The sequence below is a fragment of the Vicugna pacos genome, chromosome 35, assembly GCF_048564905.1.
Source record: "Vicugna pacos chromosome 35, VicPac4, whole genome shotgun sequence".
NCBI classification, from domain to species: Eukaryota; Metazoa; Chordata; class Mammalia; order Artiodactyla; family Camelidae; genus Vicugna; species Vicugna pacos.
In genome coordinates, this window is record NC_133021.1 from 34,613,232 (window position 1) to 34,629,525 (window position 16,294).

Below are 16,294 nucleotides of genomic sequence, written 5' to 3' on the forward strand. Positions count from 1 at the left end.
TCCTCAAAGATCTCACATGCTGCACGTAATATACCAGTTGGGGGAAAAGTCAAACTTTTCAAAAGGTTTAAGTAACAGGTATTATTATTATTATTACAATGTAATGAGTCCATTTATTAATGATATTAATTCTAGACAGATCAAAATTAATAATGTCTAAAAATAGCTTAGAGCAGCATTCAGGTATTGATTTTCTGGGATGTTTTACATTCTTCATTATTAAGGTTTGTAATGATTATTGGAAATCCTCATTTACTTTAAGAAAATTCCAAAGTTAGTAAAATATGAACCCAGAAGTACTTCTTGGGTAAATTGCAATTTAAATAAAAAAGAAATATGTGTGTGTGTGTGTGTGTGTGTGTGTGTGTGTGTGTGTGTGTGTGTGTGTGTGTGTGTGTGTGTGTGTATCTACTTATAAATCCCAGTGTTCCCTCGTTTGGACAAAACCTAATTATATTGATTTAATGCAGTTAAGTTTCCTTCCTATAAATGTAGCAAACCAACCAGACATAGGGCAATATTGACTTGTTCCTCAGTGTTATTAAAAATAAATTACCCTAGAACCCCACTAATGCAAACATAATGCACTTGGTCCTAAGAGGACCAAATAAGAGAGAAATATGAGAACCTTACTTCAGAATGGACATAATCCACCATAAAACACGGCAAAATAAAGCAAGACAAAAACCAAATAAAAACAAATGTTCCATGTTAATTCAAAAATTTTGATTTGACCAATGACTATTAATTTTAATTTAAAGAATTTAGGACAATCACACAGTAAACAGACGTGCAGGCTATACATCGCAATATTTATTCCACTTCCAATAGTTACTCATTTAAAAATTCTCAAGAAAATGTTGTAATTTCTAGCCATAAATAGAAAAAAAGGGGACTTGACTGTATTTTTCACTCACTTCGGTGACTCTTCAACAGAAGATACTCAATGTGTATTCAGTTGCCATTAGATGCCATATTAATTTAATCAGACCCTCTTTTATTAACTATATTATAAAATTTTAAGTGCGGTAAATAAAAAAGCAAACAAAATATTATCAAAGCAAAAGCAAAAAAAAAAAACAAAAAAAAAACAAAAAACAGAACAACAACAAAACCACACACACGAAGAGCAGCTTTCACCGGGTTAGGAACAAAGCAGAAAGATGCCACTACAAAGAGTCACAAAAAAATGTGTGGTTAGTGAACACAGCATTAGAAAGAACTTCGCTGTTCTACTGGAAATCAGCTAACTGCCTCAGATTCCAGACAGCACTCGCCAAATTCAGCCATTTTCCCAAAAGCACCTGGCCCCGAACAGACTGCCGCAGCCAAGGACTATCCCTCCACAACAGAAGCGGTTCACAGAAAGACAAAGCACGTATCCGAAGTGGGGGAGGCTGGCTGCTTTAAGAGATTTTAATAATACTTCTCCAGCTCTTAACATAATTGTAGCATCGCTGTTCGTGCCTCTGCAGTCGGGTAAATGTCACATTTGTCTCGGGGTCCTTTCTTAAAGCCCAGCGGGGCGTTTTATCGTCCCTAATGCAGTGCTGTGTTAACGCCTATTCTTCATGACTGTTCGTACACACAGAAAATGTATGTTGCACCAGATCTGAAGGTGTTATTACAGAGTGAATTACATTAATAGTCCCCTGATAAACTTCCCCAAATAGCAGGGAACTGCATACTTTATAAATGACACCTCCTAAAATGGAACCATAGACCACGCGGGTCTAGCCAAACGAAATGTGATGACAGATAATGTATCCAAGGGGATGGTCAAACCTTTAATATTGTAGCTTGCTGAAACATTAGTAAAAGACTATATTTGGCAGATTTGGCATAAGTTACATAAGAACTTGAACTGAATTTTTAATAATGGAATACCTCCACTAGAATCATTGGAAATATCCTTTCTTTCCCTTCATTTCCCTCAGACTGCTGCTAGTAATATTTTTAAATTACTGTATAAACAAGAATACCATGAAAACCATCAAACAAGCAGGACAGGAGAACACCATGGGGAGGAAGTCAGGATGCTGAAAATAAGCCCAGCCCTGAACGTGTCCTGCAAACACAGAATGAAAGCACCCCACACCCGAGGCGCCAGCAAGACACTGTGCATGATGAGAAAACAGTCACCCACAGAAAAGACTGCAGAACAGAGGCTTCGTGAGACCTCCACGTGCTGCTGTCCTGACACACCTGTGCACTGCACCATTTCCGAATGGGGAAAAACGACTTTCAGGCAGAGTTAATTTTTTTTTCAGAGATTGAGAAAGTCTGTCACAAGGGTGTAAAGTGAGAATTCATGAAACAGGAAGGCACATCCACGAGCTGAAAGTCGAGCCTCCTTTGACCATACTCAGTTCAGAGCATCCATTCGGGACAGAACAATCAGAAAAACATCAGGTTTGGGACACAGTCACAAACAAAAGGCAACATCTGTTCCTGAAGAGAATCTAGAACAACATTTAGACTGATACATGATGTATCAGTCAAGATGTGCACACTTAGCTGCAGTAACAAAGAAATCCCCAAATTTCAATGGATTTAAATTGTGCAAGCGTCTATATGCTCAATACATCCTTTCCCTTGTCAAGCCAGAAAAAGGAATGTGGAAAATGTTCACGGGCTCTAACACAAACCCTTAGAAGTGACACCTTTTGCATTTGTTCACATCCAGCTGATTAAGCAATTCACGCAGCTGCACCCAGCTTCTAGGGTGGCAGGTACCCTTGTAGAATCATCAGAGCCCCGATACGTGTCCCACAAGAAACGCCAACACCGCTTCTCAGGGGTCTGAAGAGACCCTCCCTCCTCGCTCTCCCACCCCCTGCCCTCCTCGCCTCCTCTCTCCTTTCATCACTTACAAAGATGACAGTTTACCTGCTGGTGGAAGAGGAGTGAAGAGAAAGACGAATCATTTGTAACAAAATGCACAGTCTTCCCTGTAGCACAAAGTCCCCCTGCTTATCCGAGAGCCCTGGAAATGGAGCGGGGCTCATTCACTACTCAGCAAGCACCTCGGGAGACCCGCGTTTAAAAAGGAGAAACACTGGAGACACACTTGGCCATTGAAGGTCTCCAAGTTGATCTGGGCGTGTCCACACATATTCAGTGCTATTTACTGGGCTCTGACTCGTTTGTTGGTAGGTTGACTTGATCACCACCACTCACTCTTGGTAATTCTCCCCGAGCAAGTTCTTGTGGCCATGACTGTCCTATAATGGCTTTTCTTGCAATGAGCAGCGGTCACCTGTTTCCAACCAGCGCTCTCACTTCTGTCTGCCCTGCAAACCCATGGGGATGTGTTGGTCCCTCTGAGGCTCCAAGCACTCTGGTCAGCACCACTCAGTGCCCTGCCCATGGCTTCTCAGAACTGGGCTCTCATTCTTCTTCAAAGACTCCATTTATCATCTAATAACAGTATAAAAATTGTGTTTATGTTTGAATCTGTAATGGATGCATTAAGTGCTTTCACTATATTTAGCAAATGTGGTTATGGTTCAAAACAATCCAACCCCCATAAAACTTCAAGACCGTGAATCACACTAAACCACTGACACAGACTCAGACTGTGGGAGGTTAATTAGAGGCAAACTGACAGCATCACATCTTCACCAGAAAAGTCAGAAAAGCGTCAGAGAGGAAGAGCTTTCTTCCCCCTTCTTCCTCAACATGTTAGAGGAAAAACATAAAATAAAAACCCCACTCCTGAAAAAGACAAGAGTGCTCAGGAGAAAGTAATTTCTCTGAGTCAAGAATGGAGCCATATGAAATCCAGGGCTGTGTTTCCTGGTAACAGAGACTGGAAGTGCTGTGCGGTTAGGTTCACACTGGGGCTCTTTTTTCAAAAGCAACTAAGAATAAACTGAGCTAGAAACAAGTTAACTTTGAATTGAAGAAAATTATACAGTTACAATAAATTCCTGTATCACTCAGGAAGTCAGAGAAGAAAGCGGAGAAGATGCTAAGTGAGGAGGAACACACGTCCTGCACTTATAAACTCTGACCGCACAGCTGCCCACATGTGGATGAGGGCCAGGTCTCCCACTGAAGCTGAAGGCAGGGGAGACGGGACACAGAAAGAAGTAATGGCCTGACGTTCATAAAATGGGCAGGTAATAAGTACATGTAGGTAACAGAATAGCAAACAGCATACAGCTGGCAAGCCAGGAGGAAACGTTGCCATAGAAACAGAACTTAAGAAAAGAAAGTGTTGGTAACGCATCTTGAAAACTACAGAACGAGGAGGCTGAAGAGTGTGAGGCCGCTGAACACAGCCATCTCCGTTTCACGACAGTATTTCTGCGTCTCCTGATAGCACCGCGTTCTCCTACACAGAGGTAACAGGAGTAAGGATGGGCCACCAAGCACAAGGAGAGAAGAAAAGAAGGACTCGGGGACACGCTGACAAGGGCACAGAGAGGAAAAGAAGGATTTATTCTGAAACAACTAACCTGTGTGCTTGGATACTGAACAACAGTTGCTACTTAATTTTTCATTGTAATCTTACTATTTTTGAAAAAAGCATATAAACTCTTTGTAGAGATTCGAGCAAGGCATACAGTAGAAGCAAGAAACAATAAATCACCCCAAATTCCAGGACTGACCTATTAACCAAGCAGACCTGTGTTTGTGCTTGAATTCGTGTGAACAGAACTGAGTGCCAGCTGGCTAGTGTCGGAGATGAGGGTGAGCAAGCCTCCACTAGCACGAGGAGCCGGGGTCTGCGCGGCCTTTAATACTGGGATTTAGTTTTACTTGGAGTCCACATTAGGGCAAAAATTCAGTTAAACTGAAAGCATTAACCGAGCTTCAGGGAAGTGCTTCTCCATAACAAGACAGGTCCTAAGTGGCCATTCCAAGGACAGGATGAAACACAAGGAGAAACACGTTTATTTTCTAAGCCATGAGTTTTTCAAATACAAAGCACTATACGCTTTTGTTTTAGCCTTGTTTTTCACAGTCTTAATTTCATGAGTGGTTTTTGGAGAAGATGATGCCTGTTTTGTGCTTTCATTCAACTCTTTTCTGGGAAATAACTCACTATATTTTATCTTGTCTTTATGTATTATTTATTCCTCATCCTTTCTTCTAGAAAGCTATTATTATTGTCATTTCAAGTTTTTTAAATAAAAGAGTTATGGGTTTTAAGTAATTTTCTCAAAGACAATAATGAGCTAAATGAAGGAAACAAAATCCTGGGTTCTATTTTGTTGTAAAACTTGGAATGTTAATTGTAGCACTAAGATCATCAGCTCTGAAAAAAAAAATGTCTGTATTGTGGTCATATGCTTTATACTATACAGAGGAACAATTTCTAGTGGATGTGCTGATGTTAATGACTGCCTAGGTAATGATGCGCAGTGTTAACAAAATACTCACGTTAATACTAACACTACTGATACTATTGATAACAGTAATAATAACATCCCATTTATTTAAAAAAACTTCCTGTGGCAGAACTTGAACTTTCTTATAAGAATAGTCCTTTGTTTCATGAGTCAAATTCACAAATAAAGGTAATGCTTCTTATCATAGTCATAATGAAGCCCATTGAATACACATTTTAGAATGTAAAATTTCACACTGGGACAAGAAACAGATGAAATCTGATATAAAAAAATTTCCATAAGTAAGTGAAATTTTTCTTACATATTTTTAAATTGCCCTAAAGGTAGTTTGAAATCATTAATTTCTGGAATAGCAGGGACAAAACTCTTCCTATTTCATAACATCGTCTTCACCCTTCAGAGCACGTCCAACTCATAATCTGTTTATATATGATTTTAATGTTTTATTTTTCTTGGTTATTGATTGCTACAAAAAGAACAGATAGGTAAGTCTGAGGCTTAAATTACTAATTGACAATGAAGATGTACAAATTATATAAAAACTAATCCTTTCTAATCATTGTGTTTCTCGCTCATAACATTTAAACCTAATAATTACAGAATTCCAAAACATTCAAATGGGACCATAATAGTCTCCCTTTTCCTGCAAATCATACGAGTGAGACTTTGTGAATTCATAAAAAGATCACAATTCTACATAAAGTGAGTGGAGCTAGTAACAGACATTGAAAATACACTAACTGGGGAGTTAATTCTGAGACGTGCACTGCCAGTTAGACAACAGAACACTAGATCACGGAGCTACCGCTTGGGATGATTGTGTTGGGGGTGGCTGCAGCTGTTTTTAGTTTTACCCTCTGGGAAGACTCCACCCTAAGATAATGTTCAATACACTGTAACAGTTTATCTAAAATTGAAGCCAAGGGTCCTTATGTGATTGACATGGACATGATATCATTCTCCAGTTAGAATAAAAGTACAAAAGTGGGTGGATGACTGGGTCTGTAATTGCAACACGACCAAAGCGAGACAGGGCTCTTAGAGGAGACTGTTCAGTTCTGCCCCAAACATTTCATTCAGGTAACTCTAAAAATCCTCTAAGGTGAAATATTTTCATTTCTGTTTTGTGGAAGGATGAGCAAAACATTACGTAGTGGTTAGTAAGTTACTCTCCTCCTAAATAAAAAGAAATAGATAGACGATAGCCTGTGAAGCCACTTGTAAGTCCCAACACAAACAGCCTTGTGTTTCAAGACAGAAAAATTCTGACGCACTTGGAATTTTCCAGTTAGGTTAGGTACAGACTAACCATGAATCCAAGAATATCCGCTGTGTTATCTGTAACTACTTGGAATCCTGTGTTCTTGGGGCTGGGCTTGGCTGACCCTGTCTGGGCTCAGCTGAGCGCCTCTGCCTGGTCACCTGGCTTTGGGGAGGAGCTGTTGAGGAGGTCCCAACCGAGATGTTCCGGCTGTACTCCAAGCGGACCCGCGTCCTACGCAGATCATCTGCAAGGTTACCAGAGGACAGGTTTCCAGGGGACATCAAAAGAACCTGCAAGTTGGCCAGCAGAAGGGAACACGGCCCTCAGGGGCCGGACTCAGAAGGGACACATGGGCACCCAAGCACTCTTCTGTCCTCCAGGCTGGTTCGCAGCTGAGAAAACAGATCTGCCTCAGGGTGGGAGGAACTGCTCCTACTGAAAAGGGCACAGAGACAAGGAGGCCATTCATTATGGCCATCAGTGCAATCGATCCACCATCACCTGCCCTCTGGCTTCAATGATTCACTTCCCCTCCTGTACAAATACACTCCAAAGACCTTCAAAGTCGCCTCCAATCACTGCTTTGGGCTTGAAGCTGAAGGTCTTATCCTCTTCACCAGGTTCAGATGGGGCTCCTCTCCATCCAGACACAGTGATGTGCTCATAAATATTCAGCAACTAATTCTCTGACTGCTAGGCTGGTCTCTGTGATAGAAATACTCCCATCACAGCCAATTTCAAGGCACCCACATGAAGTCTCTAAAAACCAGGTTAAAAAAGAATAAACATGTGCCCTGCTGTCTGCGGACATCCCATGGTCTAGAGACCTGGGAGCAGAAAAGACAGGCTACTCCCCCCCACACACCCCAGACACACAGTGACGAGACAGAGCAGCCACGTGAACACGCTCACCTGGAAAGACTGTTTGAAAGGGTGAAGAAAAACGAAAAAAAAAAAAGAAGAAGAAAAGAAAAAGCACAAAGTAGCTGCTGGTCCTTAGAAATTCTGAAACCGTCCAGGGCAGACACTCACAGGCCTCCCCTTCTAGGAGGAAGCAGTGTGCCCTGACTGGGTCCTGTCTGCCCTGGAAATGTCCCCCATGTTCCTGGGTTCAGTCTGAGATGTCTCTTCCTCTCATCACCTCAAAGGCTGATTCTGCAGGAGCGGCCCACGGTGGCAGCAGGGCTGGTATGCCGGCCTGCCCCCTGCCCAGGGGAGCCGGGCGCCCAGAGCTGCTCTTGCATCGGGACGGTTTCAATGCCTTTCAGTCCCCGCCGGGGCCCGGGAGCCTGGAAAACTCCTGTGAACACCCTGCAGACGTCTTTGTATCTGATTCAATTTCAATCCATTTGGGAAAAAAAAGGGCAAGCTCACAATTCTTTTCCAAACAAACTTCTCTCTTCAGTCTCGATCTGTGCTCTTCTGGACATGCAAGGCTGTCGGGGGTCGGCCCTTTGAAGCCCTTTGTTTAGCTGAAAGTGTCTATTAGGCACTGCCTCAAATCCTTCAGAGATCCCAGCAAAGGTTCTCGCTGCCACACCATTGATTTGATCTGTGTCCCCAGGCTATGTATTATTTTGAAAGCCCTTTGCTGGCTGGAGAGATGAAAGACGAGAAACAACTTTATTTTCCAAATCCACCAGACCAGACCTCTCTAAATCCCCTCTAAATCTGAATTAAAAACAGGCCAGTTCTTCCCCTCACTCATCTTTTACTCTCCATAGCTCCTCACATTCACCTGCAGTCAAGCTCTTTCAACGTTGTGGCTGGAGGTCCTGTTAACCAGCTCTACAAGTCCATTAGGGGTATTTCCCATCTTCCAAGTCACTACAAATGGCAGAACTGCAGTGATTCCTCAACCACATAACACAGTTCAACATTCTGTAGCCTCCAGTACAATTTCCTCAATACTTTTCATCAACAGTTTCCAATAACTCGCTCACAGTTTTCCTTACATTTCCATCTCCAGTCCAAATGCCAGGCCTGTACATGCACGATGTTTGCTGTTGCTCCTTAGAACCAACTTCTGCGTCAGTTATCTGAGGTCATGATGACGCCCCACAGATGACCACCCTTGCGCCCTGTGACCACACCGTGTTTCCTTGCAAGTCTGGAGCTTGGCGGCGGGAGTCTGCTCTTCCTCGCCAGGCACAAGTACGATTAAAGCAGTTTTAACTTGTGAGACTCAAAGAGCTCGAGAATCTTCTTTCTGATTTCAAGTATTAAATCACCAAGAAATTGCTCAGTATCACAGGGTGAGGCGGGAACCTCACCTCCTCCCACTCTCCCCACTGCAGAAAGGAGATTTGACCTCAGGGTCAGGGTCTGCACGATTCCAAGCATAAATCCCTCTCTTCTCAGCTTCCACTGTCCACAAACGCACAGCAACCTTTGGTTAAACCCACATTTTCAGAAGCACTAAATGCATGCAGGAGTGAATTAGTGATTAGTCATTATCATTAGTCATTTGTTGGTGAATGAGCTGAGGAGACACAGGCTGAGACTGATGCCTGGTGGAAAAAAAATGACCACCAGGTGAATTCGGGATTCGGGGACTCCCCACTCTTCTGGGTTTAGTTACGTTCCTTCAAAAGTTATATGTGAAATTCCAACCCCCAGGACCTCAGAATGTGACTGTGTTTGAAGATAAGGTCTTTAAAGAGGGGACTAAGTTAGGATGAGGTCATTCAGGTGGGTCCTAATCCTGCATGACTGGTGTCCTTATTAGAGGAGCTCAGGACACTTGGAAAGGGTGGCACCTCCTCACCGAGGAGAGAGGCCACAGGAGAAACAGCCCCGCTACTGGCTTGGTTGTGGGTTCCAGGACCGTGACATCGGGTTCCAGCTGAGGACCGTGACATGGCGATTTCTGTTGTTTAAGGCACCCAGTCTGTGGTGTGTTCTAGCTTCCCCAGAAAACTAATCCACCCCAGATCCTTAAGGAGAGCAAAGCCTTGAGAACGATACAGCCTCTTAGGGAAATCTGATGGTTGATGAACCATGGTTTTCACACTGAAATAAAACAGATTGGGTCGTCTCGACTTGGGTGCTGCTTTTACAGGTGAAAACAAAGCTGATCAAATTGTACAGCTTAAATACGTGCAGTTTAGTGTGCTTTAGTCATACCTCAATACAACTGTCTACAAATAAAAATAAAATACATTATTTTGCACCCAAAACTAGTGAAGCAAAAACATAATAGTAATAATATTTTGTACTTTTGTCTTTGACACATAAATTAAAAGATAATTACATCTCTACCCAAATAGATGCTCTATTACATTATAAATCTTCTTATTCCTTTATTTTAAAAATCCATTTGTAAATGTTTTTGTGCTAGCCTTTTATTCATGTTTTATATTTTTTTTTTATCCTTTCTTCTGTGTTTTAATTTTTCTTTTTCTTGCTTTGGCTGAGTGGTTAAATATCTCCATAAATGGTTTTTACTATTTTTATTTCACTATTGAGCTGTTTTGATTTATGACTGAAGCATAATTAAACATAAATATAATTATCAAAATCAAGAAGTATATAATATCCCATCCGGAGACTTTCAGAAAAACGTTATTCTGTGATTCTCTCATACCCATACCTATTTTATTAAACTTACCCAGACTTTTAGTGCCAGATGATTACTCATTTTAATGATATATTTATTATGAAAATGTAGTAGCATGTTACTAACAATTTCATTATACTAAAACTTACTGTTATCAATTTTTTCTAAATTCAATATCAGAAATGTGCTCACTTCGTTGCTCTTATTCTGTCACGTCAGCCCTTGCCGTTGGCTTTTTTCCTGATTCAATTTTAATTTGACAGATTTCAGATGCTTATTCCACAAGTGTCTACTGTTCTGAAAATGTCTGTTCCATGTTTGAAATGTCTTTTTTCCCTCTCTGAAAATATGAAGAACAGTTTAACCTATTCTAAAGGCTCAGATCACAATTCTGTAATCCCCTGGTTCTACCAGAATGATTTTAATCTGCTGTGGCAATTACCATTTGTTAATAACAGTAATAAAAACAAAACGTGTACAGGTCTCTGCGTTGGCCAGTCAACGACAAGGCCCCCGTGTGGCGCACCCTCGTGGCTCCCCGGGAGCCGGCGCCACCAGGGTCAGAGCTGAGGGGCCTGGCTCTAGCCTGGTCCTCCTCCCTTTGTGCGCAACTTGCTTTCTCTGTTTAGAAGCTGGTCGATTCTCTCTTCATACTTAAAATTATGCATTTTACTGGGATATGTATGTATATCTTATTTTCTTTTCAAATCTCCACTGTAGTCAGTGCACCCTTTCAATCTGGAAACCTGAGCATACTTTTATCTCAGATGAGTGCATCTTCGTTGGGTCCCTGGTAACTACTTTTCTTACCACTCCATCCCATCTGGACTCCTTAAGGAGACTTACCTGCCCTGGTTTATTCTCTTCCATGGCTCTCAGGTCTTCTCTCATAATATTCATTTTTCTTAATAACTTTACTCGATGTCATAGAGCAATTTCCCAGTATAGTCTCCTACCTCAGCATTTAAAATCTTATCAGGGTCCTTATGTTAATCATTGTCTCAGCTGAATTTTTGAAATTATAGTTTCAACGATTCGTATTTTACAGTTTTCCCTTTTTTCAGAGATTTCTATAGTTTCAACTGTAAGATATTTTTATTGAATGGAAAGCATGTACGACCGGGTTCCTGTTACGGATTTGTGACTGTGGCAGGAGCTGGAACAGTTTGATCTAACTCATTACAGCTGTTTATTCACTTAAACGTCCACTGACTTTTCATCACGTGGTAAGTACTAACAACAAAGGTCTGGAATGGATGTGTCTGCAGTGTTAGCAGACAACAGACACTTGGCTAGTGGTTCTCCTGTGGATGACAAACAAGGAGAAATGATTACCTCCTGAGCTGAACTTGTAATTTAGGGGCGTGTAAGTCTGCTCTTTTGGTGAAATGAAAGGCCACTAGGTTTACCATCTTCTCCCAGACACAGCAAATGGCTAAAGCCAGGCTCTTCTGAGGGACTTGGTCAGGGGATCTCCTTGGCCACTTGGTCTGGTCACCTGTTAGTGGCCGTCGCTAAGAGAACAAAGCTCCAGCTGCAGAACAAGCCAAGCAGTGGGGAAGTTCACAGCACTGCTGTTGACTCCTGGAGGATGGTGGCAGAACCACACCACACTGAGCCTCGGGAGCTCTTAATGATTCCGTCTCCCCAGAGAACTAATGCTTCCAGCACAGACGAGGAAGCTTGGCAAAGCTGCCTTGTTGTATGAGGTGCCCAAGGGGGCAGTGGGATGGAGTAATGGTCACATGTGTGCAACACCACCCTAGAAGTTCCTACAGTACACACTGGAGTGTTTCTCAGCACCCTGTTCCAAGACAGACAGCACTGCGTAAAGACATTTAGAGAGGATCTGGTGTAAGATGAAACATGAAAAAGGTGTAGAAGTAGTAATTAATTCCAAGCAAAAAATTCACCGTTTTCTGGATGATTCACCTTCTCAACTGGAGGATCTGTGAGAAGGACATAAGACTGGATTGTGAAGGTGTCCCAACATTTTTCTGGTGATAGTTGTTTCTTCAGTCTGGGTCACAGAAACTTAACCATCATCCAAAACAAACCTTAGCTACTATTACATTCCAAATCCCACATTTGAACTCCTTGGATTGCTTTCAAGGCCTTAGGCCAGGCTGCTTCTCTGGTCATTCAGAGGTTCAGGTCTTCGACATACCAGGGAGATGTGCAGCTGTCAGGGAAAACTCTGGCAGGACACAGAGTGAGAAGTTACCTCCACTCTAAACCCCTAAAGGAGTCTCACAGGAAAGAGTCAGTGGTAGAAATGGGGCATCCAAGGAGGGCTCCGGGAAAGAAGGGTGTGTTTCTGCCTCTGCTCTTCATGTGCCTTCTCTGAACTTCAGCCACTGATCAGAAGCCGTTTAGGAACAAAAGAATGCACTGATTTCAAATATGTTTGCTGTTGGTTGACATGAATATGTATAATTTTTGGCTTGCACTACTTTGAGTCATTCTTAGATTTTAGCACTAAACAAAATGCTTTCAGCGAGTTATTTCTATGAGAAGTGGAATAGATATCTAAATATGGTAACTCATTTTGCATGCTGTACAAACATATTTCTTATTTAATTTGGCAATCTGATGATATTATAGTTACCATTTAACTGCTATGCTCAAAACCTAGAATTTCCTCTGCTTAAGGCACAATGGTGAGAATGGTAAGGGTATGTTTTCACCCTTACAGCAAAATTCTGTATGTTTTAACCTATGTTTAATTCATTCCAGGCAGAATTATATTGTGCAGGACATTTGGAAATATCAGAAACCTAGAAAATGTGACTTCAAGGTAGACAGTAACATAACTGAGCTAAAAATGAAGAGTTTGGATCTGTTCTATGTCCAAAGGAGAAGCACTGAAGCTGGCAGAAACAGCAGGATTTCAAAACGTATGCTAAACACTAATTTGTGTCATGGATCTTTCATCTCTCCCTCCTCCCTGTCCCCTTAATCTTTCCTCACAGCGTGCTCAAGCAGAAGAAGATAATAATTAAGCTCATCTGCATTGTCTTTCACTGTCTTTGGGAACTTATGAAACGAGACAAGAATAGGTCCACCCAAGTGCTCTTTTTAAAATGTGATATGGTATTTATACCTTGTGAATTTAAATAAAACTGCCGATACCCCTGCCCACTGTGGAACTTTTCATTTGCAATGTCAAACTTGCGTTTCCATCTTTCAAGGTGGGCAGGACAGACTCCGGTGGGTGCTGATGCTCAGTCACAGGAATTTAACTGACATGGCTGCTGACGCACAGCTTCCTACAAGAAGAAAGGATCCAGTATCTACCCAGGGTGTTTCTAGAAAGAAGGTTGGAAACTGGGAAGCTTTGAATCTCCATAGTATGGCTTGAATAATGCAAATGCTCTAAGTTTAAAGCCACCCAATTCTCAATCTATTTGACTCAGAATGATGGAAATCTGGGCAAAAGAGAATGAAGATCTTTGTCTACTGTGGATCAACTCTTTCCTTCCCCTGGCTAGAAAATACACTCCCAAGCCAGATGAGACGTCTTTACGATCACAAGCCTTTGTAAAGAAGGCTGATTTTAAGCTTTGTATGTTAGGCATTGATTATAAAACCCTGCTTCTGTAATAAACTCCTTAAGCTGACATATATACACCTTAATTGATAGATTTTTCTTTGTCTATAACAATTCAATGTCCTTTAATGGAAATCTGCTGAAATACATAAGGCCTTCCTAAGTACCACTTTATCAATACAAAGAAAACACATTAGGCAAGAGACATTAACCTAGCATCACTTTAGTTTCAAATGTGAACAAAAACAACACAAATATATTAAAAAAAAAAAACACAAATTAAGATTTATTTTCAACCCTTAGAAAAAATTAAATAAATTTTATAATTGTATGGAGAAGTTTTCTTTGGCTAAATTTGAGAAATATAAAAACAAATTCAAATAATATTTACATACTTATATTTCTATTACTAGAATTCGTAACCATTAATACTTGTTTCATTTTAAAAGAACAAGAAATATAAGCAATGAAATGAAAGATCTGTACACTGGAAATTACAAGACATTGATAAAAGAAGTTGGAGACAACACAAATAAATGGAAAGATATTTCCTGTTTATGGAATGGAAAAATTAATATTGTTAAAATGTCCATATTACCCAAGTATAGATTCAATGCAATCACTATAAAAACGTCAGTGATATTTCTTACAGAAATAGAAAAAAATCTAAAACCCCTATGGAACCACAAAGACTTTGATCAGCCAAAGCAAATCCGAGGAAGAAGAACAAAGATGGAGTCATCCCAATTCCTGATTTCAAAAATTTTACAAAGCTATGATAATCAAAACAGTCTGGAAATGGCAAAAAAAAAATCAGACACACAGACCAATGGAAGAGAACAGAGAGCTCAGAAATACATGCCTGCATATAAGGCCAAAGAACACTTGACAAGAAGGTCAAGAAGACTCAGAGGGAAAGGGCAGTTTTCAATATGTGGTGCCAGGAGACACGGACACCACTTGTGTGCCAGTATCCAACACCCCTCACAAAAGTTAACTTGAAATGGAGTAAAGACTTAAGTTTAAGACCAGAAGCTGTAAAACTACTACAAGAAAACGTAGAGGAACAACTCCTTGACACTGGTGTTGGCAAAAACTTTGGGGGTAAGACATCAAAAGCACAAACAAGCAAACATAAACAAGTGAGACCACGTCAAACTAAAAAGCGACTGCACAGGAAAAGAGTCAGCAAAATAAAAACAGTAGCCTATGGACTGGGGAAGTACGTGCAAACCGTATGTTTGTTGAGGGGTTAATATCCAACATGCATGAGGGACACATACGACTCAACAGAAAAACAAACAGTCTGGTTAAAAATGGCCAAAGGACTTGAATAGACATTTTTCCAAAGAAGACATAAAAACAGCCAACAGGTTCACATGAAAGTGCTTGACGTCACTAATCATGAGGAAAATGGAAATCAAAACCACAGTGAGACACCACTTCACACCTGTCAGAAAGGCCATCATCAAAAGGTAAGATAGACATGCTGACGAGGAGGTGGAGGGAAAGGAACCCTTGCACCGCTGGTGGGAATGTAAATCAGTGCAGCCACTATGGAAAACATTATAGAGGTTCCTCAAAAACTTAGAAGTAGATCCACCATATGATCCAGAACCCCAACTTCTGAGTATACACGTGAAGGAAAAGAAAATACTATTTCAAACAGGTATCTGCACTCCTGTATTCATTACAGAGCTATTTTTAAAAGCCATGATACGGAAACAACCCAACCGTCCACTGCTGAATGAACAGATAAATAACATGTGGTATACAGACAATAAAATACTATTCAGCCCTAAAAAAGAAGGAAATCCTGCTACTTGTGACAACCCTGAGGGACCCAGAGGACATTACGCTGAGTGAAATAAGTCAGACAGAGAAAGACAAATACTGTATGACGTCATTTATATGTGGACTCTTAAAAAAGAAAAGCATAGATACCGAGAGTAGGATGGTGGAGATCAAAGGGTACAAAGTTCCAGTTACAAGATGAATACGTCCTGGGGAACTAATGTACAGCATGGTGACTATAGTTCACATAAAACTGTTCTACGTACTTGAAAGTTGTTGACAGCAAATCTTAAATGTTCTTACTGCAAAAATTAAAGTAACTATGCGATGTGAGGGAGGTGTTAACTAACCCTATTGTGGTAATCCTTTGCCAATGTACTGCTCTATCAAATCATGACAATGCATACCTTAAACTTACATATATTTTATGACATTATCTAAACCTAAAAAATTACAGATAAAACCTTAAATCTATTTTAATAAATACCCTAATCCCTTTCTCCTCTCAAAACACTTGACTCTCCAGAGGCAACAACTCTCATGATGTTGTTGTGTATTTTTTCTGGCCATTATAATACACCCCTCCCCCATCATACACACATGCACACACACAGGATCGTATTTACAGTTTGTAGATATAATTGTTTAGATCATGCTTTAAACTCACACATACATGTTTTCATGATGTGTAACTATTTTCCAACCTGATGGTGTCATATTACTATGTATTTCTGGGACCTACACTAATAGACTTGGGTGTATGCTAA